The sequence below is a fragment of the Heterodontus francisci genome, chromosome 14 (assembly GCF_036365525.1).
Source record: "Heterodontus francisci isolate sHetFra1 chromosome 14, sHetFra1.hap1, whole genome shotgun sequence".
In the NCBI taxonomy this organism is placed as follows: Eukaryota; Metazoa; Chordata; class Chondrichthyes; order Heterodontiformes; family Heterodontidae; genus Heterodontus; species Heterodontus francisci.
In genome coordinates, this window is record NC_090384.1 from 95,040,366 (window position 1) to 95,065,306 (window position 24,941).

At 44.9% G+C, this 24,941-nt stretch overlaps 1 protein-coding gene across 10 annotated transcripts in view; it reads right to left on the reverse strand.

Annotated features, from left to right (window-relative positions):
- The window catches only part of shank2b (SH3 and multiple ankyrin repeat domains 2b), a 1,108,014-nt gene that overhangs the window by 1,002,818 nt on the left and 80,255 nt on the right, over positions 1–24,941 (reverse strand). For 7 of the 10 annotated variants that reach the window (XM_068046566.1, XM_068046567.1, XM_068046565.1 and 4 more), the window contains exon 2: positions 5,801–5,919. The gene's annotated coding sequence lies outside the window, so the exon portion shown is untranslated. Of the gene's footprint in view, positions 1–5,800; positions 5,920–23,514; positions 23,635–24,941 lie in introns of all 10 variants that reach the window. The other 3 variants (XM_068046558.1, XM_068046559.1, XM_068046560.1) reach the window with 1 other exon arrangement.

Consider the following 24,941-nt stretch of genomic DNA (forward strand, 5'->3'; position numbering starts at 1 on the left):
GGTTTGTCAAACATGATTTCCCATTCATAAATCTATGTTGACTATGCCCAATCAGATTATTATCCAAGTGTCCATTTATCACATCTTTTAGAATAGATTCTAGCATTTTCCCATTGACTGATGTAAGGCTAACAGGTCTGTAATTCCCTGTTTTCTCTCTCCCTCCCTTCTTAAATAGTGGGGTGACATTTGCTACCTTCCAATCTGCAGGAACTGTTCCAGAATCTATAGACTTTTGGAAGATGATCACCAGTGCATCCACTATCTCCATAGCTACCTCTTTTAACACTCTGGGATGTAGAATATCAGATCCTGGGGACTTATCAACCTTCAGCTCCATTAATTTCTCCAATACAACTTTCTTACTAATATTAATTTCCTTCAATTCCTCATATCTTGGAGGGTTGTAGAACTGGAGGTGGATACAGAGATAGTGAGGGGCCAGGCCACGGAGGGATTTGAAAACGAGAATGAGATTTTTTTTTTTTTTTTTAAATCGAGCCATTGTTTAACCGGGAGTCAGTGTAGGTCAGTGAGCACAGGGATGACAAATGATTTGTTATCCAATACTTAACAGATAAGGCGATATTGAACCCAATCTCAAAATGTCAACTAAGCATCCTTTCTCACTGAATCTAAAAATAATCAATCATTCACCTGTACATGGCTGATAAATTCCATATGGAGGTCTCTGATTATGTTTTCCTTACTTATTCACATCAGGTCCACTATATGCTTAAATTAAGTCGAAATGTTGGAAACATACCATCGTTCATGGAAGTCACGGTGATGCGCTATATAAATTCATTTTCATTCAACATCATTTATTAGTAATGAGAACAAATTCAGGTTTTCTGCATTAGTGATTAGGATAGTACAGCTATAAAAATTCATGAAGCTTTTTTACGATGTACACTTTACAAAAAATATCCTGCAGTAATGATCAAAGATCTGCACAGAGCTTTTTTTGCCCAAACTCTCCATATCATTTGAAAGAATCTCCTTTTCCCCCTTTTATCAATAGGCCTAATGAACCTAGACTGACACTGCAGTGCACCACCAAGGGAGTGATGCTTCATCAGAATTGCCGTATCCCTCTTTGACTGATCCACAGGCTGTTTCTCGGCCTGTGCCAGATGTTATAACGTTGACCAAAACAGGAGTGACTGAACTTCCATGTAATCCATTGCACGTGAAAGGATTTGGGGTGTTTCTGAGAGATATAGTAGGTTAGCAGACAAAAGCACTTCCTATCCTCTCTCTTGGCTTAGTTGAAAGTATCCTCACTTCTTGAGTCAGAAAGCCATGGGGCCTTGACCAACTCTGGAATATGAACAAGTAAAATAGACTGACACTTAAGTTCAGAAATGAGTGAATGATGTATCATTAGAGGTGGTGCTTTTTGGATGAGACGTTAAGCTGAATGTCTACTTGCTCCAAGGGGAGCAAGAGCGGGGAAAAGAGTTTATCCAGTATACTAGTCAACATTCCTCCTTGACCTGTTCGATAATTCCTACCTTATCCTTTAAACAGATTCGTAAAGTTAGAGACAGTAATATGTCTGAGAATTAACTTTATTTAGAATTGCTTCAGTCCTTCATCATTTAACATTCCACATGGAATAGTAAACATCAGCCTTACATCTGAAGTAACTGTGGAGGGAACTTCTCGGAGGAAATCACGAGAATGGCTTATCCAAGCCTGTTCATGTATCTGGTCATGTTGGCAAAGCTAAAGTTCTTACTGAGTCAAATGTTGGAGCTCTGTTTTTACTATTTTTCACTTCCTGCTGTACACAGCAATATCAGGTGTTTTATGATTGGCTGCGTTTGCTGACAGTGCCACCACAAGGTGGCACTGTCCTAGCACATGCACAAATGCAGCCTCATCCACTTAAACGTTACTGTCTGCGACGTTCAGGTTGCTGCCAGGATTAAAGATGGTGCTGCTCAATTTATCACAGAATAACAACTTCAACCCATGGCAGCACACAATGGACATGTTTGATACATGGTGAACATTGCGCTGTTTAAAGTCTCATCAGAAGGATAGCACCTCTGACAGTGCTGCACACCCTCCGTAATTCTGTGAGGTTTCAGTGCCATCCTGCTCTCCGGCAGCTCACTCCCTGCTTCCCCACCCACCAACCGCCCCCCCCCACCCCACATCCCTCAAGACGTAAGCTACATCGCCCCATCAACCTCGTGGCCTGCTTTGCTTCTTCGGGCGGAGCGAATGGCCAAGAGGAGGGAGGAGACCTGCAGCTCTGAGCTAGCATCGGGAGGAATGGGGGGAAAACGAGGAGCAAGGGGCCAGAGAGCGGGGGTTGGGAGCTGGGGAGGGGGGGAAATTGGCCAGAGAGTGGGCGGGGCAGGGTGGGGGGGGAAGAGAGGAATGAGTGGCCAAGGGAAAAGAACGTTTTTCTGCGCATGTGCTTGTTAGTCCTGGCAAGGCAAGACGTAGGCTGCGCACGTGCAGCAACTCAGAGCACAGGAGACCGTTTGCACATGTGTGCAGCTTGGAGCATTCTGATGACATCAGTGGGCTGCTGCGTTGGCAGGAGTCACTTTGTTTATGACTCACCACCAACAACCGCACCCCCCAACACACCCCCCACCCACCAGCCCTAGTTCTTTGAACAGGTTGCTAAACAGGAATGAATGGCTTCATGTCATTTCATTCCATAGCGTTATGTTGTAGGATTGCTTTTCCCAAGCAAGAGCTTTATTGTACAAAACCCTTTGATGTATGCTCCATAGCAACCTACAATATTGCATCAATCACCTCTCTTACACTATTTTCTGCTATGATGAAAACCTGTGTTTTAAACCCCATGTTTTTTAATGCGAGCAACCCTTTAAAGTCAATATTATCCATCTTTTTTTAATTCATTCATGGGACGCGGGTGTCGCTGGCTAGGCTAGCATTTATTTTCCATCCCTAATTGCCCTTGAGAAGGTGGTGGTGAGCTGCCTTCTTGAACTTTTGCAGTCCATGTGAGGTAGATACACCAACAGTGCTGTTCAGAAGGGAGTTCCAGGATTTTGACCCAGTGACAGTGAAGGAACAGCGATATAGTTCCAAGTCAGGATGGTGTGTGGCTTGGTGGGGAACTTGCAGGTGGTGGTGTTCCCATGCATTTGCTGCCCTTGTCCTTCTAGTTGTTATAGATCGTGGAAGTGCTGTCCAAGGAGCCTTGGTGTGTTGCTGAAGTGCATTTTGTAGATGGTACACACTGCTGCCACTGTGCGTCGGTGGTAGAGGGAGTGAAATGTTTCTGAATGGGGTGCCAATCAAGCAGGCTGCTTTGTCCTGACCCTAGCTGATCTGTTTAATAATCTATATACGCCTATCATTACAGTACAGTGTTTTCAGTCATGAAATTCACCCTTCTCCAATGTTATCAGTATCACGGAGCATTAAAGACAAGATTTGCAAGAGCAAGGTTTAAACCAATTCTATCTACATTACCATTCTGTCTTTGTTAAAATTAAAACTAATGTGATGATCTACATATATTCTTACACAACCAACCCCACCAAGAAATACCAGTATAGATGATCAATCATCCAATTGTGTGTTTGTGGGATCCTTCAATATACAAATTAACTGTGGTGTTTGCCTGCACATCAACACTCGCTGTATTGATACCTTATTATGTCACTCAGAAGTCTGTGGTATAAATGTGACAAATGTGGCAGCAAGTTGTCTTCAGCTGGCTTTTAAAAACCAAACAATAGCAAAAGTAGGTGGAAGAAAAAATAAAAGTAAAACGTAAAACATGTACAGATACACACACACGGACAAATCTACATTCATCACACAATGCTTACTGTATTCGTTGTTCTATGTGAAGGAAACATTTCAAGATTTGAAACATTAAAAAAACTCCTTTATTTTGTGCACAAGAGATTGTGAACAAATGGGCAACAAACAACCTTTTCCACTATACCATGACCTCACAGATGAAATTTGCCAAGGCTCCCTTATGTCACGATGACTGTCTCTTTCATCTTTCAGATGAGACATTAAACCGAGGCCCCATCTACTCTCTCAGGCAGAGATTAACGATTCCATGGCATTAATTCAAAGAAAAGCAGACAAGATCTTCCCCAGTTTCCTTAATATTTACGGCATAATCAAAATCTCTACAAACAGATTATCTCGTTTTTATCGCATTGCTGCTTGTGGGAGCTTGCTGTGCACAAATTGGCTGCCACGTTTCCTACAACAGTGGCGAAACTTCAAAAAGGTCATGAAAGGCACAATATTTAAGCAAGTGAGTATGTTAGTCAGTCAATCTTTTGTTTTCACATGTAACTGATAGCTTAAAATTACACCTGCAAAACCAGCTATGTGGGGTCTTGCTAACTGAAAAAATTGTAGATCGTTGACAGTTTCCTCATTAACAAAAACTGCATACAGAAGTCTTTCTATAACATATTGAACATTCCTATCAATACAACCCGATACCCTATTTGTTTTGGCTATGGCTTCTCAGTATTGCTCGGGAATCTTTCGAGAACTATGAACTATAATGCCCAAATCCTTTTCTTTCTCAAACAATTTCAGCTCTGTTTCTTGTAAAATGTTCAGTATACTTGGTGTTGGACCTGCCCATCTGGCTAACACTACACTTATCCAAGTTAAATACCATTTGCAAGAGTTTGGCCCATTCCCTCAGTGCATCTGAATCTGCTTTCAGAAATTTCCTCCACAGGCCTAGCATTTTTCACACCATCTGCGAACTTGCAAACCATTCCCCCAGCACCTATGCTTACATCATTTACGAAGATAGCAAAAAGCAGTGGTCTTCACACCAGTCCCTGCGAGCAGTCTTCAAGAACAACTTTCTGCCTTATGGGAATGATGCCAATTCTGAATCCATTGCCCTGATTCCACATTGCCTTGTGAGTAACCTGTTGCCGGGTACTCTTGTGCCAGCTGTGGTTCAGTTAGTAGCACTTCCACCTCTGACTTGCAAGGTTCTGGGTTCAAATCCCTCTCCGGGTTTGAGCACAAAAACCTGCGCTGACACTCCAGTGATGCACTGTTGGAGGTGCTGTCTTTTGGATGAGATGTTAAACCAAGGCCCCATCTGCCTGCTCCGGTGGGTGTCAAAGATCCCATGGCACTATTTCAAAGAAAAGCAGGGGAGTTATCCCTGGTGTCCTGGCCAATCTGGTTATTATCTCATTGCTGTTTGTGGGAGTTTCCTATGCATGTACTGGCTGCTGCTTTTCCTGCATTACAACACTTCAAAAAGTACTTCATTGACCGTAAAGTGCTATATAAATGCACATCTATCTTTCTTTCTATCGAAGATAGAGTCATAGAGTCACTGCAGCACAGAGGGACCCCATTCAACTCATCGAGTCCATGCCAGCTCTCTGCACAGCAAACCAATCAGTCCCATTCCCCTGCTCCATCCCCGTAGCCCTGCAAGTTTATTTCCCTCAAGTGCCCATCCAATTTCCTTTTGAAATCATTCATCGCCTCCGCTTCCAACACCCTCATAGGCAACGGGTTACAAGTCATTATGAGGTAGATAGTGGCTACCTTCATGCATTAACCTAGTAAACTTCCTTAAAAACTCCAAGCAAATGAGTAGGAGACAACCTTCCTTTCCCAATTCTGTGTTGAGATTCATTGCTGACACCTTGTCTATCCATATGATCATGAAGAGCAATTTCTTTGGCCCATTCAAACATCACATAATAAATGGACCTATAGTTTCCTGAATCTCACGCCACACTTTTGAAAATGAATATAATTTATATATAAAACACTTGCATCTTACCACAATAAACTGCTTTAGAAATGTTGACTTCCTTTTCCATTGACTACCATGCCAAGTTCAGATCGGTTTCACAAGGGTAGGAAACTCAATTAGCGAACACAACGTTTTCCGGGGAACATCTGCAATTGAAAACACAGAAAATCTAAGAATTATTCAATAAGAATACCAAGTAAATAAGTTAAGGAATTTTGGGAGACTGAGTTTATGACTATTTTAATTAATATTCAATGTAGAACTAAAAAACAGCAAGATGAAAAGGAATACTGTTTTTTAATACACAAGAGCCAGGATTTTATCTGGGCGATGAGGGTCTTGACCTCTGGCAAAGTGCCACTGACAACCCCATGACACCCCTTCTCTGGGAGGCCTGCCGAATCAAGTTCACTTAACTGGACAGCAGCAGGCCTTCCATGGGATCAAGGACCCTGCTACAGAAGTCCCGCCCTCTGACAGCTGCTGGCCAGAGACCGGCAACTCTTTAAGTGAGCAGCACCACTGTGGAGGCAGTGGCTGCTGCCGGTGGAGCACCTACCCGAGGTCCAGGAGCGGCACTGGACCCAGGCCACAGGTAGGTCAGGGCGGGAGGGGTCCCACGGGTGGGGTCACAGGAGAGAGGCATGTAGGGGGGTCAGCAGCAAGGCCGGGGGGATGGCTCTCAGCAGGAAATCCCACCCCCCCTTTCCAGATGCTAAGTCCCTTGTTTAGATATTGCCTTTTAATGAGGGACACCCCCGCCCGGATCCAGCAAGCAACCCACATGGTTTGTCTTGCCGAGTTCCCCGTGCGGCAACAGGCCCACCACCTCTCCGCCAACTTGGCTAATTGTGCCAGCAGTGGGATGAGGCCCTTAATTGAGCATTATTGCCCACTTAAGGGCCTCAATTGGCAGTGGGGCAGGAAGGCCATTCACAGGCTTTCCCACCCTGGACTTAATTTCGGCAGAGGCGAGAAAGTGGCGGAATCCCCACCAGATGGCACTGATTACATGCTTTCCCTGCCTCCAAACCCTCAATGGGGAAGAGCATAAAATTCCCCCAGATGGTCAAAATAGCACTGGCCTCTTCACCTCCGACATGGACGGGGAGCTGCTTAGAACCCGAAAGTTAAAATTTATCTCCCTCTTTTACTGAGTATTGTTGTCAGCCATTGCTTCGTAGTAGCATTCTCACTTCTGAGAAATAAGGGATAGATTCCACTCCAAGGGGTTGAGCACCAAATCTATGCTGACACTCCAATTGCTGTACTGAGGGAGTGCTGCACTGTCAGAGGTGCCATCCATTGGGTAAGACATTAACCTGAAGCCCCTGTCCGTCCTCTCCAGTGGATGTAAAAGATCACATGGCATTCTTTTGAAGAACAAGGGTGCTTCCCCTGGTATCCTGGCTGATATTTATCCTTCAGCCAACACCTAAAACCAACTACCTGGTCATTATTGTGTTGCTGGTTGTGGGAGCTTGCTGTGCACAAATTGACTGCCACAATTCCTACACTATTACATTATTCATTGGCTGTAAAGTGCTTTTCGACATCCTGAAGTCATGAATGGTGTAAGTCTTGCTTTTTATTGCAGTGGGATGCTATACCAAGTAACAGACAATGTGGTATTGGAAAATATTTTTGATTCTTGAACTATTGATACTGGATATAAACAAAATAAAATGTCTCTCTTCTGGCAACTGCCTCTCTGTCTTTCCTGAACATTAATTCTTTCTATATTGCCCTCTGTGTCTTTTGGTTGGTCCTGGACTCTCTTTTCTCTCGCTGCATGACTCTTGGACAACCTTTCATCATCACTTTGTCTCTGAATTTTTTTTTTCCATTCGTCTTTTCATTGTTTGTGTAAGTCGCTCCTTCACTGCATCACCTCCCTCTTCTATACATTCACCAATCAGTCTGGAAATGTTGCTTTACATATCTACTCAAAGCCCGGGTGGCACATCATGATGATGGCAACATAATTGGACGCAAGAAACAGAGGGATGTTAGAAGCAAGCATGACAAAGCTGTCTAGGGTATATACAAGTGAGAGAGAAAATGGGACAGGGTTTAGCACGAGTCTGGAGCTAACTGTCACTTAGGGCATTTTTGTGGAGGACACTTTTGGGGGGCACACACTGGGACTTGGATTTTCCATTCAACAATGTATAAAGAGTGGGTAATCCAGTCACACCAATTTTTTGCTCCCAAAAGTGAAAATTGCCCCGAAGCTTCTTTAGATAAACAGATTAAATTGGCAAGGAAGGAGTTAGTAATGGGGGAAATAAATGACAGAAGTTTGATTTCAATGGCCGTGCAAATGTCTTCAAGGGGCTTAGCAGAATTTGGGATGGATTATGTATTCTGAAAATCAACAACTGTATTGGTCCAGAACTCACTGATTTGGAAACTTTCCCAACCAGTTATGCAGTGAACATGGTTCAATTGCCCAGATGTAAGAACACAAGAAATAGAGCAGGAGTAGGCCATTCAGTCCTTCGAGCCCACTCCGCCATTCAATCAATTAATCTTCTACTTCAAAACCATTTTCCTGCAGTATCCCCGTAACTCTGGATGTTTTTATGATGAATGCTGTCTGACCTGCTGAGTGTTTTCAGCATTTACTGTCTTTATTTCAGATTTCCAGCATTCGCAAGATTTTGCTTTTGTTCAGCTATCTATCTGCTCGCCACCAGCTAGCTGGCAACATTAGTTCTTTCAGTTAAGAAACGCATTTTATAATTATCTTCAATCTGCTGTTTTTACAGTCAGAGGGCAATTCCAAATGTTTTAAATTACTGGGTTACAAAAATTTGAGCAAGGTAACAAAAAAGACATAACTTGTGCCCTAATGTATCTCCCAATTCACAATTATAAAATTATAAAGTATCAGGTTAATAACTCAAATGTTGAAACGATCACTTGTCAGCCACTTTTAATATGTTTCTTCTCCCCAGTGATTTCATTAGTTTGATTTCAGCTTCTTGGGAAACAAGCGTCTGAATAGCGCTGTGACAGCTTCACATCCCACTACACTGTGAAGAGCATCAACATGAGCCTGGGCAACCTCGTTTAAAGTTAAAAGTAAGCAGCATCAAAGAATCTGAAATGCTGCACCAAGAATTCTAGCATTATGGTAATGCAATCCAACTGTACTCAATTATCATTGCTGACAGGAAACAAAGACTTATTTTATACCCAAAATGTACAAATTTGGATGGGCAGCATAATTTACCATTAGAAGTTTGATTACCTGAGATCTATAAATTCCACCAACTAACTTGTGGCTTAAAATGTGCTACAGCTGTGTATTGCAGTTATCGAACTAACTTTTAACGATGATATAACATAAATACATTTTTGTGGGGTAAATAGATCACATGTTTTTTTGACATTCATTTCATTCATGTACGTGTCAACTACTTGGCTCAGCTAATCACAGTGAGCTGCCTCTGACTCAACAGGATGTGGGTATGAGCTTTGAGTACACTGTCTAGGCTGACAGTCTGAGGGGGTGCTGCAGTGTCGGACTGTCCTTTGGTTGAGACATTAAACCGAGGCCCTTTTCCTGTGGTTCTTGTACATGTAAAAGATCCTCTGGAACTATGCAAAGGGCAGTCAATTTTCTCAGTGTTTTGGTCAACATTTCCCTGTTATTCAACATCAGCAAAAATGGATTAATTGATAATTCATTTAATCTCCCATTTGCGGGATCTTGCTGTGCATATGTTAACCATTGGAATTGCCTACATAACAACTACTGCACTTCCAAAGTAGTTATGTGGGCATAAGGCACTAAATAAGTTAAAGTTTCCCCTACATAATTAAAAATCGCACTGAAATAAAAGCTTCAGGATTATCTGGCCAGGATCTATTAACATTGCAAATGTGGTTATAATTCAGATATCAGATTTGCATTGCTTTCCAACTACTCTCTCCATTTCCACTTCCATAATATTTACATTTCTGTGCCCATGTTTGGAGGCACCATAGAATGTACAGCAATGAAACAGGCCATTCAGCCCAACAGGTCCATGCTGGTTCTTATGTTCCACATGAGCCTCGTGTTACGACCAAGGCGGGAGTAATTCAGTCTCACTACTCCACAGGTCATAGCATATTAGTGAAGTTTCCCACCTTCCAGAAAGTAGCCAAATTAAACACTATTTGTCCCCCAGAATAAAGCACACCAAACCAGGTTTCTTTAAACAACAAAGTTAACTATTTATTAATAAACTAAGTCTTAAACAATAATGAGATAACTCTATATGTGAAAAGATTCTTTTAAAACTCCTTATTCTTCCTAACTCATTCATTCTAAAAAAAAACGGTTAACCGGGGAAAAAGACCTTTTTGGTTTACAACTGTTACTTAGGAATAATAAAATAATTGGTTTGTCACGGTCTGGCAGGATATTTCTGGGTGGGTGAGGTGTCCCAGAGTCAAATAGTCGGATGCTACTCGAATTCTCTCCAGGTGCGGTTGATGAACAATCTGCGAGTGTACTACAGACCCCCGAATTGTGAAAGGGAGATAGAAGAAGAAATAGGTAGGCCAATATCAGAGTACAAAAACCATAGGGCAATAATAGTTGGGGATTTCAACTACCCTAATATCAACTGGGATACAAACAGTGTGAAGGGCACAGAGGGCACAAAATTCTTGAACTGCTTTCAAGAGAACTTTGTTAGCTGGCATGTAACAAGCCCACGAGAGGGGGTTCAATTCTAGATTTAGTCTTCAGTAATGAAGTTGGGCAAGTGGATGAAGTAGCAGTGAGTGACCATTTTGGAGATAGCGACCATAATCATAGCAGAATCATGGAAAAGGACAAAGATAAAACAGGAATAGAAGTTCTAAATTTGGGGAAGGCAAATTTTACAAAACTGAGAGGTAATCTGGCGAATGTAGACTGGATACAGCTACTTGAAGGAAAATCAGTGGCAAAACAGTGGGAGGAATTCAAAAGCGAGATACTACAGCCACAGTGTAGACATGTCCCCACAAAAGATAAAGGGTGGTACTGCCAAATCTAGAGCCCCCTGGTTATCTGAAAGCTTACAATGCAAGTTAAAGCAGAAAAAGAATGCTTATGACGATCACAAATATCTTAATACTTTAGAAATCCTCGAGGAGTATAGAAAGTGCAGGGGTGAAATAAAAAAGGAAATTAGAAAATCAAAGAGAGGACATGAAAAATTATAGGCAGGTAAAATCAAGGAAAACCCAAAGATGTTTTATCAGTACATTAAGAACAAGAGGATAACTAAGGAAAGGGTAGGGCCTATCAGAGATGTACAAGGGAACTTACGCATGGATGTAGAAGATGTGGGCAGGGTTCTGAATGAATTTTTTGTCTCTGTCTTCACAAAGGAGAGGACTGATGCAGACGTTGTAGTAAAAAAGGAGGAGTGTGAAATATTAGGTACAAGAGGCATAATGAGAGAGGAAATACTAAGGGTCTGACATCCTTGAAAGTGGATAAATCACCAGGGCCGGATGGATTGCATCCCAGGTTGTTAAAGGAAGCCAGAGAGGAAATAACGGATGTGTTGAGGATCATCTTCAAATCCTCTCTGGATACGGGTGAGATGCCAGAGGATTGGAGGTCTGTGAAAGTTGTACCATTGTTTAAAAAGGGCGTGAGGGATAGGCCAAATAATTATAGGCCAGTCAGTCTGACCTCGGTGGTGGGTAAATTATTAGAATCAATTCTGAGGGACAGGATAAACTGCCACTTAGAAAGGCATGGATTAATCAGGGCTAGTCAGCATGGATTTGTTATGGGAAGGTCATATCTTACTAACTTCATTGAGTTTTTTGAGGAAGTAACAAGGAGGATTGATGAGGGTAGTGCAGTAGATGTGGTCTACTTGGATTTTAGTAAGGCATTTGACAAGGTCCTGCATTGCAGACTGGTCAGTAAAATGAAAGCCCATGGGATACAGGGGAAGGTGGCAGGTTGGATCCAAAATTGCCTCAGTGACAGGAAAGAAAGGTAGTAGTCGACGGGTGTTTTTGTGAATGGAAAGCGATTTCCAGTGGCATTCCACAGGGCTTAGTGTTGAGACCATTGCTGTTTGTGGTATATATTAATGATTTGGACTTAAATGTGGGAGGCATGATTGGGAAATTTGCTGATGACACAAAAATTGGCCGTGTAGTTGATAGTGAAGAGGATAGCTGTAGACTCCAGAATTATATCAATGGTTTGGCTGAGTGGGCGGAAAAGTGGAAAAAGGAATTCAATCAAGAGAAGTGTTTGATAATGCATTTGGGGAGGGCAAACAAAGCGAGGGAATACACAATAAATGGGAGGATATTGAGACGGGTAGAAAAATTGCATATCTACAGGTCTCTGAAGGTAGCAGGACAGGTAGATAGATGGTGAAGAAGGCATATGGAATGCTTTCCCTGAGGTATAGAATACAAAGGCAGGGATGTAATGCTGGAACTGTATAAAACGCTGGTTAGGCCACAGCTGGAGTATTGCGTACAGTTCTGGTTGCTACATCACAGGAAGGTCATAATTGCACTGGAGAGAGTATAGAGGAGATTTACAAGAATGTTGCCAGGGCTTGACCATTGCAGCTATGAGGAAAGATTGGATAGGTTATGGTTGTTTTTCTTAGAACAGAGGAGGCTGAGGGGTGACAAAATTATGAGGGGCCAAGATAGAGGAGACAGGAAGGACCTGTTTCCCCTAACAGAGAGGTCAATTACTAGGGGGCACAGATTTAAGGTGATTGGTAGAAGGATTAGAGGGGACATGAGGAAAAACATTTTCACCCAGAGGGCGGTGGGTGTCTGGAATTCACTGCCAGGAATGGCGGTGAGGCAGAAACCCTCAATTCTTTTAAAATATACATGGACATGCACCTGAAGTGCTGTAACCTACAAGGCTATGGACCAGGTGCTGGAAGGTGGGATTACATTGGGCTGCTAGATTTTTCAGCCAGCGCAGACACCATGGGCTGAATGGCCTCCTCCTGTGCCATAATTTTTCTATGGTTCTATTGGTAGGCTTTAAAGGCAATTTGTCCGCAGCAGTCATCACACAGGATTTTCAGCAAAGGGTGCAGCAACAGGTCTTCTTGTTTTGAAGTAACAGTCTAGCAATAGCAGCTTTCTTGATTTTTCAGGATCTCTCAAAACACAAGAGGGCACAGGAATCACTCTTGAGGCAGGGACTTTTCAGAGACTGGAGGCAATAGGAATCTGCTACCTTTAAAAATGCAGGGCTTCCTTTCTGCAAAGCAGTTTTCCTCCACAGAGTGTAGCAACTCCTCTTTTCCTGGGTCTTTTCTGTCTCTAGGGGTCTTTTCCTCTCTCCAGGCAGACCCCAGCCGCACCTCAAATGTACGATTTCCTTCCAAGAGATGCAAGTCTTCCTTTTCAGAGAGAATTCTTTTCCTCTGGTCTGCAAGCCCCAGCTAGATCAGCTGTTATACTGGAGTTTCTGGAAAGTCATTTCATAGAATCACAGAAACTTACAGCACAGCAGGAGGCCATTCAGCCCATCGTGCTGTGCTGGCTCTTTAAAAGTTATAGGGAAGCAGGGCTATGGGGAAAGAGCAGGGGAATGGGAATAACTGGACTCTTCCATAGAGTTGGAACAGGCACAATGGGACGAATGGCCTGCTTCTGTATCACAAAATTCCATTTAGATCCTTGACTCATACCTTCACATCCGGAGGTCACTGAGGGGGGAGGCCGAGCAGAATTTGCTCAAATTATTAATGGTGTTTCCACAAATTGAAAAAAAAGAGATGGAGGAATGACTGCAGAAAACTACTTTGAAAATAAAATTTATGCGGAGGAGAAAATGCGAGTTAAATCAATAATCCAATTACAGAATCAGAGGGCAAAACAAGGACCCAAGAATCTTTGGCTTTTGTGAGGGAGAGCACGGTGCAGCTTTTCTACATTGAAGGTCATACCAGAGGAGAAAGACATGGGCTGCACTACAGGACTTCCATGATTCCAAAGGCTAGGGTCTAAAAATTCATTTTCTCCCATTTACAGATGCAGTGGTCATGGTTTGCAATCTGTTTGTGCCCAGTCCCGTTGAGGTAGGCAGCACGCAAACTTCATGCTGCCTCCCCATTTCCATGATTTCAGCATTCAGCCGAGCACAGCCTATGCTGCTGGCTGGCTGAATGCTCAGCAAGGGGCCCAACAGCGTGCAAGGCCAGCACATGTTGCAGCCAGACTCCAGCTCTTAAAGGCAGCCTACTCCTCTGAAAGGGGAGCTGCACTTATTAGAACCACGGCTACAAGAAGAGGTCTGAGGCTAGGAATCCTGCAGCGAGTAACTCACTTCCTGACTCCCCAGTGCCTGTCCACCAACTACAAGGCACAAGTCAGGAGTGTGATGGAATACTGTCCACTTGCCTCGACGGATGCAGCTCCAACAACACTCAAGAAGCTCGTTACCATCCTGGACAAAGCAACTAACTTAATTAGCACCCCATCCACAAACATTCACTCCCTCCACCACCGACACACAGTGGCATCAGTGTGTACCATCTACAATATGCACTGCAGCAACACATCAAGGCTCCTTAGACAGCACCTTCCAAATCCACGACCTCTACCACCTAGAAGGACAAGGGCAGCAGATGCATGGAAACACCACCACCAACTGCAAGTTCACTCAAAGCCACACACCATCCTGACTTGGAACTATATCGCCGTTCCTGCATTGTCGCTGGGTCAAACTCCTGGAACTCCCTTCCTAACAGCACTGTGGGTATACCTACCCCACATGTACTTCAGCGGTTCAAGAATGCAGCTCACCACCACCTTCTCAAGGGCAATTAGGGATGGACAATTAGGCAGTACAGTGGCGCAGTGTTTAGCACCGCAACCTCACAGCTCCAGCGACCCAGGTTCAATTCTGGGTACTGCCTGTGTGGAGTTTGCAAGTTCTCCCTTTGACTGCGTGGGTTTCCTCCGGGTGCTCTGGTTTCCTCCCACAGCCAAAGACTTGCAGGTTGATAGGTAAATTGGCCATTATAAATTGCCCCTAGTATAGGTCGGGGAATTGAGGGAAGGTGGGGATGTGGTAGGAATATGGGATTAATGTAGGATTAGTATAACTGGATGGTTGATGGTCGGCACAGACTCAGTGGACCGAAGGGCCTGATTCAGTGCTGTATCTGTCTTCTTCTTCTTCTTCTTTGGGCCTCCTTATCTCGAGAGACAATGGATACGTAAATAAACATAAAAAGACAATAAATGCTGGCATAGCCAGCGATGCCCACATCCCATGAATGAATTTTAAAAAAAAAACTTATTGGAAGAAAGCTGTTGCTTACTGCCTGCAGTGCAATTGGCTAAACAAACGGAGAGTTGGGGAGGAGAGAGGGCTCCCAAGTTCGCAGAAGCAGCGCCGGAGGCCTCAGTGTTGGAGTTCGACAGAAGGAGGAGAACATGTTTTCACGGGAGGACTCAGGAGGCTCTCAAGAGAATGGAATCAGGTGGCCAGGGAGGTCAACTCCCACAGTCTTGCCCTGAGGACCTGGTAGCAGTGCTGCAAGAAGTTCAATGACCTCATGCGGATGGTCAAGGTCAGTGGATGCATTGTCACATGATATCTCTTACCCACTGCACCACCAACCTCTCTCAGTGCACCACACCCCCATCACTGACCGAGCCCCAGTCCCCAGCAATGAGGACTCAGGCCTAATTTTCACATGCTCCACCTCATTCTCACACACCTTTCAATGATGCCAGCCTCACACCCACCTCTCACTGCCTCGACATACCACCCAGCTATTCAGCTGTGGCAGGATCATCAACAATGCAAATAATCACTGACATTCGGCCCTCTCTCTTGCAGGACAAGGTGAGCCATAAACGCAGGGAGCAGGACAGAACCAGTGGGGGACATGGATACCTGCATCTCTCGAGTTCTACGGAGATGGTTCTCTGCATCATGGGGCCAGCTGCGACAGAGCCCGTTGCATCCAGTATCGCCACAAAGATTGAGAATGGTGATATGCTCCGTGTGTACACCCCTTCTCAAATCCCACCTCACCCTCATCCTGTTATCTGGCATGAAGTGCAAGCTGCAGATGGTGTGACCATGGACTTTAGTTTCCAAGCCAGCTCCTCTTCCCTCAGTCCAACCCTCCTCTTCTGATCTTATACTTTCAGACACAAGAACTGCCACTTGCTCAGCCACAGCAGCCTCCGGAGGAAGGAGAGAGTAACAGCACAAGACTGAAGAAGAGGCACCATCACGCGCAGTGACACTAGCAGTCACAAGCTCAGATACTGGAATGTAATATAGAGTTAGATTCTGTACATGGTGAGCCATCAGGCACGACAGGACTGCACCCAGGGCAGGAGGGAAAAATAGTTCATGTGCCAGCTCACCAGAGGGCAAGGTCACGCACAATTTCTGCTGCAAGGGACCTAGATGATTGATGGGGTGGGATACAGGAGAATGCTGGTGTGGATCCGCAAAGAAACGCTTAGTGCATTGGCAGGCCAGCAGACAGCATGCTGTCCACCATCAAGGCGCATGGAAGAGTCTGGCGCCAACATGGCAGAGGGCATCAGGCAGAGCTTGGAGCCTATCCATTCCAACCTGGAAGTGGTGGCCGACTCCATGAAAGCACTCGCAGACCCAGCCGTGATGCGGCATCTGATCTCCAATGCCTCCATTTCCACTGCAGCACAAGCTGAAGCTACACAACATCTCAGTGCTGCAGTGAAGCTTCGACTGAGGTCACGAGATCCATGCTTGTTGCCAAGCCGACTCAGACTGCTGCCATTGTGGCTGTGGATACCAGTGCTGAAAGGGGCTCTCACAGCAGTCCAGCAATCTGTCCTCCAACAGATTATTACAATTGCTGAGGTGCTGCCCCAGGGGGAGTGCCAGTGGCTCCATGGAGCACAAACCAGCTGTCCTCTCTCAGGAAAACACCCATGCTGAGGTGGTGCAGTCCGAAGCCAGGCCCTCAAGGTCCAGAGCTGCTTGAGGGTGTCCTGCGATGCACAGTCTCCGTCTCCCCGACTGAAAGTCTGCAGCTTTCCACCAGCCGGGCTGCAGACACTGGGGTAGCACTGCGTAGGAGCGCTATGACAGGCAAAGGTACCCACAAGACAGGTACTGAGGGAATGCACAAGGGTAAATAGTTCACTTGCATTGGTTTAATTGGATGTATTTTTAGATAGAGATGTTATCAAAAAGGTTTCTCAGTATTTTATATTGCAGGATTTTTTTTATTTATTATTTATTTATTTAGGGATACAGCACTGAAACAGGCCCTTCGGCCCACCGAGTCTGTGCCGACCAACAACCACCCATTTATTCTAACCCTGCAGTAATCCCATATTCCTTATCACCTACCTACACTAGGGGCAATTTACAATGGCCAATTTACCCATCACCTGCAAGTCTTTTGGTTGTGGGAGGAAACAGGAGCACCCGGCGAAAACCCACGCGGTCACAGGGAGAACTTGCAAACTCCGCACAGGCAGTACCCAGAATTGAACCCGGGTCCCTGGAGCTGTGAGGCTGCGGTGCTAACCACTGCGCCACTGTGCGATGGGACAGCCCAGATGGATGATGAGGTGGGGAATAGTGGAGCCATGGTGGTGAAAGGATGATCTCCTAAAGGAAGCAAAGTCTGAGTATGTGCTTATGTTCAGCCCATCTGGAAGGAAAAGAGCCCAAATGCTTCTTCCCTGCCTCCTCCTCCTCCTCCTGAGGAGGCCTCATTTTGCCTGGTGGCAATGACAACGCCCTCACAATCACAATGTTGTGGAGGACACAGCAGACCATCAGGAACTCCAAAGAGTGTTCGTGGGCTCCCTCCGAGTGATCTAGGCAGGAGATTGCCGTTAGCACACTGATGGTCTACTCCACAATGGTTCTAGTGGCAGCATGGCTCTCATTGTACATTCCTTGCCTTGTGTGGTTGGGTGGCGGGGTTTGTGGGGGAAGTCTTCAACCAGGTGTGCCGTGGGTATCCCTGGTCCGAGCAGCCACCCTCTGGTGCTTCTCGTTGGCCCAAAGATGGTAGGAATGCCAGACATCCTCAGCATGAAGGCATAATGGCTACTACCAAGAATGTGGGCAATGAACAGCATGATGGTTTGTGCACGGTCGCACACCAACTACACAGTGATGGAATGGAATCCTTTGCGGATCCTGTTCCACTCCCTATTTACATGTGGGGGCCACAGGGCCACCTGAGTGCAGTCAATGGCTCTCTGCACCATTGGGAATCCCACTATCCTGACATATCCACATGCCCCACTCATCCTGCTTCTCTTTGCTTAGAGAGAAACGATGAAATCACCTGTCCTCGCATACAGGCCCACATCACCTCCCGGATGCAGTGATGTATGACGAGCTGCGGTGTGTTCATTATGTCATCTGCTCCCACCTGGAAGGATCAAGTCACTAGAGGTTTAGAGTGACAGTGACCCTGACAGTCATTGGCAGCACCGTCCATGCCCTGGTATGAAGCTGTAGGTCCTGTTGAAAGACGTGCCACAGTTCCGTGACCACCTCTTTGTTGAAACTGAAGCACCTCAGGTATTGCTTCTGCCGAGGTGGAGGAAGGAGAACGGAAAACTCCTGGGGGATAGGGCCTTCTGTCGAAAGCCCTCCTGCTCCTCTTCCCCCCCCCCCCCCCTCCACCTCCACACAGAGCTTTCCCTCTGCAGTGCCTCTGATGAAAGGTCACTGACCTGAAACATTAACACTGCTTCTCTCTCCACAGAAGCTGCCAGACCTGCTAAGTATTTCCAGTTTTTCTTGTTTTTATTTCACATTTCCAGCATCTGCAGTATTTTGCTTTCATTTCCCTCTGCTCCGAGGCACTGCAACAACAACCCCCATATACCTCTTGCAAACATGGTGTGGACAGCTGACCAAATGCTCTGCCCTTCCTAAATGGATGCACCAACTCACCACAATACCTCCAAATGGAATGCACTGTAGTTCCACAAACTTTGCAATAGCAGAAGTAAGTCAAAAGCACCTCACCTGTTTTTGAGTCTTGAGCACAGGTGTTCATTGGACCTGCGCGGTTCAAGTTTTGAAACTGGAATGGCTGAGCGATATCACAATCTGAGCACTCTTGCCACTTCCAAAGTACGCATGGAGAGCTGGTGGCATAGTGGTATTGTCACTGGACTAGTAACCCAGAGACCCAGGGTATAGCTCTGGAGACATGGGTTCGAATTCACAGCAGAAGGTGGAATTTGAATTCAATTAATAAATCTGGAATTAAAAAGCTAGTCTAATGATGGCCATGAAACCATTGTCGATTGTTGTAAAAACCCATCTGGTTCACTAATGTCCTTCAGGGAAGGAAATCTGCCATCCTTACCTGGTCTGGCCTACATGTGACTCCAGACCCACAGCAATGTGGTTGACTCTTACATGCTCTCTGAAATGGACTAGCAAGCCACTCAGTTGTATCTAACTGCCACGAAGTGAATAAAAAGAATGAAACCGGAAGGACCACCCGGCATCAACCTAGGGACCGGAAACGGCAACAGCAAACCCAGCCCTATCGCCCTGCAAAGTCTTCCTGACTAACATCTGGGGGCTTGTGCCAAAATTGGGAGAGCTGTCCCACCGACTAGTCAAGCAAAAGCCTGACATAGTCATACTCACGGAATCATACCTGACAGACGATGTCCCAGACACTGCCATCACCATCCCCGGGTATGTCCTGTCCCACCGGCAGGACAGACCCACCAGAGGTGGTGTCACAGTGGTATACAGTCAGGAGGGAGTTGTCCTGGGAGTCCTCAACATCGACTCCGACCCCATGAAGTCTCATGGCATCAGGTCAAACATGGGTAAGAAAACTGCCTGCTGATTACCATCTACCGCCCTCCCTCAGCTGATGAATCAATACTCCTCCATGTTGAACACCACTTGGAGGAAGCACTGAGGGTGGCAAGAGTGCAGCATGTACTCTGGGTGAGGGACTTCAATGTGGCTCGGTAGCACCACTACTGACCAAGCTGTCCGAGTCCAAACGGACATAGCCACTAGACTGGGTATGCAGCAGGTGGTAAGGGAACCAACAAGAGGGAAAAACATACTTGACCTCGTCCTCACCAATCTGTCTGCCGTAGATGCATCTGTGCATGACAGTATTGGTAGGAGTGAGCACCACACAGTCCTTGCAGAAACGAAGTCCCACCTTCACATGGAGGGTATCCTCCATCGTGTTGTGTGGCACTACCACCGTGCTAAATGGGATAGATTTCGAACAGATCTAGCAATGCAAAACTGGGCATCAATGAGCCGCTGTGGGCCATCAACAGCAGCAGAACTGTACTCAACCACAATCTGTAACCTCATGGCCAGGAATAGTCCTCATTCTACTGTTATCATCAAGCCAGGAGACCAACCCTGGTTCAATGAAGAGTGGAGGAGGACCTGCCAGGAGCTGCATCAGGCATACCTCAAAATGAGGTGTCAACCTGGTGAAGCTACAACACAGGACTACTTGCATGCCAAACTGCGTAAGCAGCATGCGATAGACAGAGCTAAGCGATTCCATAACCACTGAATCAGATCTAAGCTCTGCAGTCCTGCCTCATCCAGCCATTAATGGTGGTGGACAATTAAACAACTAAGTGGAGGAGGTGGCTCCACAAATATCCCCATCCTCAATGAGGGAGGAGCCCAGCACATCAGTGCGAAAGATAAGGCTGAAGCATTTGCAACAATCTTCAACCAGAAGTGCCAAGTTGATGATCCATCTCGGCCTCCTCCTGCAGTCCTCAGCATCACATATGCCAGTCTTATTTGATTCACTCTGCATGATGTCAAGAAATGACTGAAGGCACTGGATACTGCAAAGGCTATGAGCCCTGACGATATTCTGGCAATAGTACTGAAGACCTGTGCTCCAGAATTTGCCGCGCCCCTAGCCAAGCTGTTCCTGTACAGCTACAGCACTGGCATCTACCCAGCAATGTGGAAAATTGCCCAGGTATGTCCTGTACACAAAAAGCAGGACAGGTCCAACCCGGCCAATTACTGCCCCATCAGCCTACTCTCAATCATCAGTAAAGTGATGGAAGGTGTCATCAACAGTGCCATCAAGCAGCACTTGCTTAGCAATAACCTGCTCAGTGACTCTCAGTTTGGGTTCCGCCAGGGCCACTCAGCTCCTGACCTCATTACAGCCTTGGTTCAAACATGGACAAAAGAGCTGAACTCAAGAGGTGAGGGGAGAGTGACTGCCCTTGACATCAAGGCAGCATTTGACAGAGTACAGCATCAAGGAGCCCTAGCAAAACTGAGGTCAATGGGAATCAGGGGGAAAAACTCTCCGTTTGTTGGAATCATACATAGCACAAAGGAAGATGGTTGTGGTTGTTGGAGGTCAATCATCTCAGCTCCAGGACATCACTGCAGGAGTTCCTCAGGGTAGTGTCCTAGGCCCAACCATCTTCAGCTGCTTCATCAATGACCTTCCTTCAATCATAAGGTGGGGATGTTCGCTGATGATTGCACAATGTTCAGCACCATTTGTGACTCCTCAGATACTGAAGCAGTCCATGTAGAAATGCAGCAAGACCTGGACAATATCCAGGCTTGGGCTGATAAGTGGCAAGCGCCACACAAGTGCCGGGCAATGACCATCTCCAACAAGAGAGAATCTAACCATCTCCCCTTGACATTCAATGGCATTACCATCACTGAATCCCCCACTATCAACATCCTAGGGGTTACCATTGACCAGAAACTGAACTGGAGTAGCCATATAAATACCGTGGCTATAAGAGCAGGTCAGAGGCTAGGAATCCAGTGGCGAGTAACTCACCTCCTGACTCTCCAAAGCCTGTCCACCATCTACAAGGCACAAGTCAGGAGTGTGATGGAATACTCTCCACTTGCCTGGATGGATGCAGCTCCAACAACATTCAAAAAGCTCGACACCATCCAGGACAAAGCAGCCCACTTGATTGGCACCCCATCCACAAACATTCACTCCCTTCACCACCGACGCACAGTGGCAGCAGTGTGTACCATCTACAAGATGCACTGCAGCAATGCACCAAGGCTCCTTAGACAGCACCTTCCAAATCCACGACCTCTACCACCTAGAAGGATAAGGGTAGAAAATGCATGGCAACACCATCACCTGCAAATTCCCCTCCAAGTCACACATCATCCTGATTTGGAATTATATCGCAGTTCCTTCACTGTCGCTGAGTCAATATCCTGGAACTCCCTTCCGAACAGCACTGTTGGTGTACCTACCTCACTTGTACTGCAGCAGTTCAAGAAGGCAGCTCACCAGCACCTTCTCAAGGGCAATTATGGATTGGCAATAAATGCTGGCCTAGCCAGCGACGCCCATATCCCATGAATGAATACAAAAAAAAGTGGCATCCCCATGCTAGCACCCTTCCTAACATGGGATACCAGGCGGGCTGAGCCAGAAGTGCCGTGCATGCCATTTGCTGACATTAGGGCTTCTGTAGTGCAGACACCAAGGACAATACAGAGCTGAATTTTGGGGGTCAAGATATTTTGGTTTAATGAATTTGTTTAAACTCTGACTAGTTTCTACACAGAGATAGATAGAGATAGATAGATAGATAGATAGATAGAGATAGATATGATACCATAATCCATGTCAAGTACTTCCTAATAGAATGCTTCTTTACAATCCTCCTAAAAATTGCCCAGTCAAGAACAAAGTAAATACTGACAAAGAAATAAAACTTCATATTAAACGGTCTGTTCTCGAAAGAAACACTATGTGATCTCTTAAGCTGCTATTTTCTTTGCTCTTGATTGTAAAGCAAAGTTGCAAGGAAAACATTGTCTCACGTTTCTTATTACTGCCAATCTCTTCTCAGTCACTCATATTAAGAAAGCCTTTTCACACAGAGACATGCATGCTTGGCATTAAGATCGCTGTGTTTGCACTATCAGGACAATATGCTCCCACTAGCACTAAATTGTGCAGCTCTCGGGCACACCCGTCTATTCGGCACCTTACAGTTCCAACTTCTTGTTGAATTCAACATTTATGGGTCAGATAAAACTGTGCAAAACTGATTGATAAAATATATTAAGATACTTTCTTTTAAAGACATATCTTTTGAGTTGTCGCAGGTTTGAGTGCTTAAAGCTCATTTCTATCTCGTAATGGTGTTGCCGACTAGTGACTGAAGGGAAATGAAGTGTTTCTTTTCCAAACAAAATTGCTTGCTTTTTGTAAAATGTCAATGCTAAAATTAGAACAAGTGTGCAGATAAATAGAACGAATCTTTGCTTTCTTTTAAGAGCCACTACATATCATTCTGTTCAGAGGCAATCAGGTGTAATGCTTCGATAATAGCGTAATTCACCACAGAAGTTTACAGTACCTCACATGTGGAAATGGAAGTGTGTTGAACACATCTTACAGTAGCTGCATAATCTACAAAGGAAATGGACAAGAGACTCTGTCCTAAATCAAGATTTAAACCAAGATGGTGGTGGGACTATATTTACAAAATAAAACCACTAAAATTGGTTCCTTCACAAATCCACTATGTGTCCATTTGATAACTGCACATCACCCCTTCCCCCACTGGCAAGGTAACGAGGCGCAAGGCCTGGCTCTCAAAATGGCCCAGACTCCCACTAGCACTATATTGTGCGGCTGTCGGGCACACTCGTCTACTTGGCACCTTCCAGTTCCAATCTATCCCTTCGTCTCTAATCAAAACTAAATTTAAAATCACACCTGCGCAGCAACGTTAAATATTTTATGTCAGCATTTTCTGCTCCAAATTAAATCAAATTCATCTTCATCTGCATTGAAATCGATCTCTGCGGTCAAACCTCTCAGCAAAAATTATAAGACCTGTGGAAACATGAATAATTGACAAAATAGGGCGGTCAGTCACAAAGCTGAAGTCATCCAATAACAGGTTACCATAAATATAAAAGCAAAATACTGCGGATGCTGGCAATCAGAAATACAAAACAAAATGCTGGAAATACTCAAACAGGTCTGGCAGCATCTGTAGAAAGAGAAGCAGAGTTAATGTTTCAGGTCAATGACCTTTCACCTCAAAGTTGCCTTTGCGATGTTACAGAAGATGTTGTTTCGATTCAATAGGATATTTGATATTTTCCACTTTTCTAAAGGCACTTGGAATAATGGAGTGTGATTTTTAACTGTGGAGAATTTACACATCAAAACATTTGAGTTTTGGAAATGTCTATTAACCAGGTGTTATATATGTATATATTGTTATACTATCTGTAAAGTGTTCGGAACTAATTAGCTAGGAACTAGTGGTTATGTGTAAGTGTTCCAGTGGGGAGCCTCATTCGCAGATGCACTGGGGAGTCAGGTTATATGGAACACAAGAGTCAGTTCAACCAGATTCTACAGCACAAAGCATGGTGTTATAATAAACAAGACTGACTCCAACCTTTTCCAAGTACAAGGTGTGATTCTTTCCAACATCTGGGAACCAGAAAGTAAAATAAAGATGAAACATGGGGGCAGTGAAAAAAGCATCAGATTGAGAAAAGTGACCCAAATTAGTGCCAAGGAGAGAGACAGAAAAACTGAGTGACTTGTGCGAAAACTCTAAACAAAAAGATCGAAATGTCAGCCTGGACAGGAAAGAATGCACTGCTACAGTCGGTCATGAATTGGGAAGTTGTAGAGGCACTTGAGAGGTTTAAACAGAAGTGCAATTTGGCATTCAGTAGCTTTTTAAAAAGCACTAGTGAAGAGGAGAGGGTCAGCTATATCCTTCTGTGGGCTGGAGATAAAGGATTATATTTATTTAACAGCTGGGACCGAAGCAAGGAGGATAGCAGAAACCCAGACAAAATTTTTTTTAAGATTCAGCACCCATCTTCAGCCAAAATCAAATCGGATATAACGATATAAATTTCAAGGCCTCAGACAGGAACTAGGTGAGCCTATTGACAATTTTGTAACAAGATTGAAAAATGCAGCCAGAAAATGTAAATTTAAAGACACAGATGAACAGCTGATAGATCAGCTCATTTGGGGTTCTGCACATCCTGAAGTACAGAAAGTTCTAATCAGACAGGACAAGCTCACAATATCACAGGCTGTAGACACTGCCAGAGCACATGAAGCCACGAGCAGACCAATGAACACTCTGACCTCCCAAATGGCTAGCC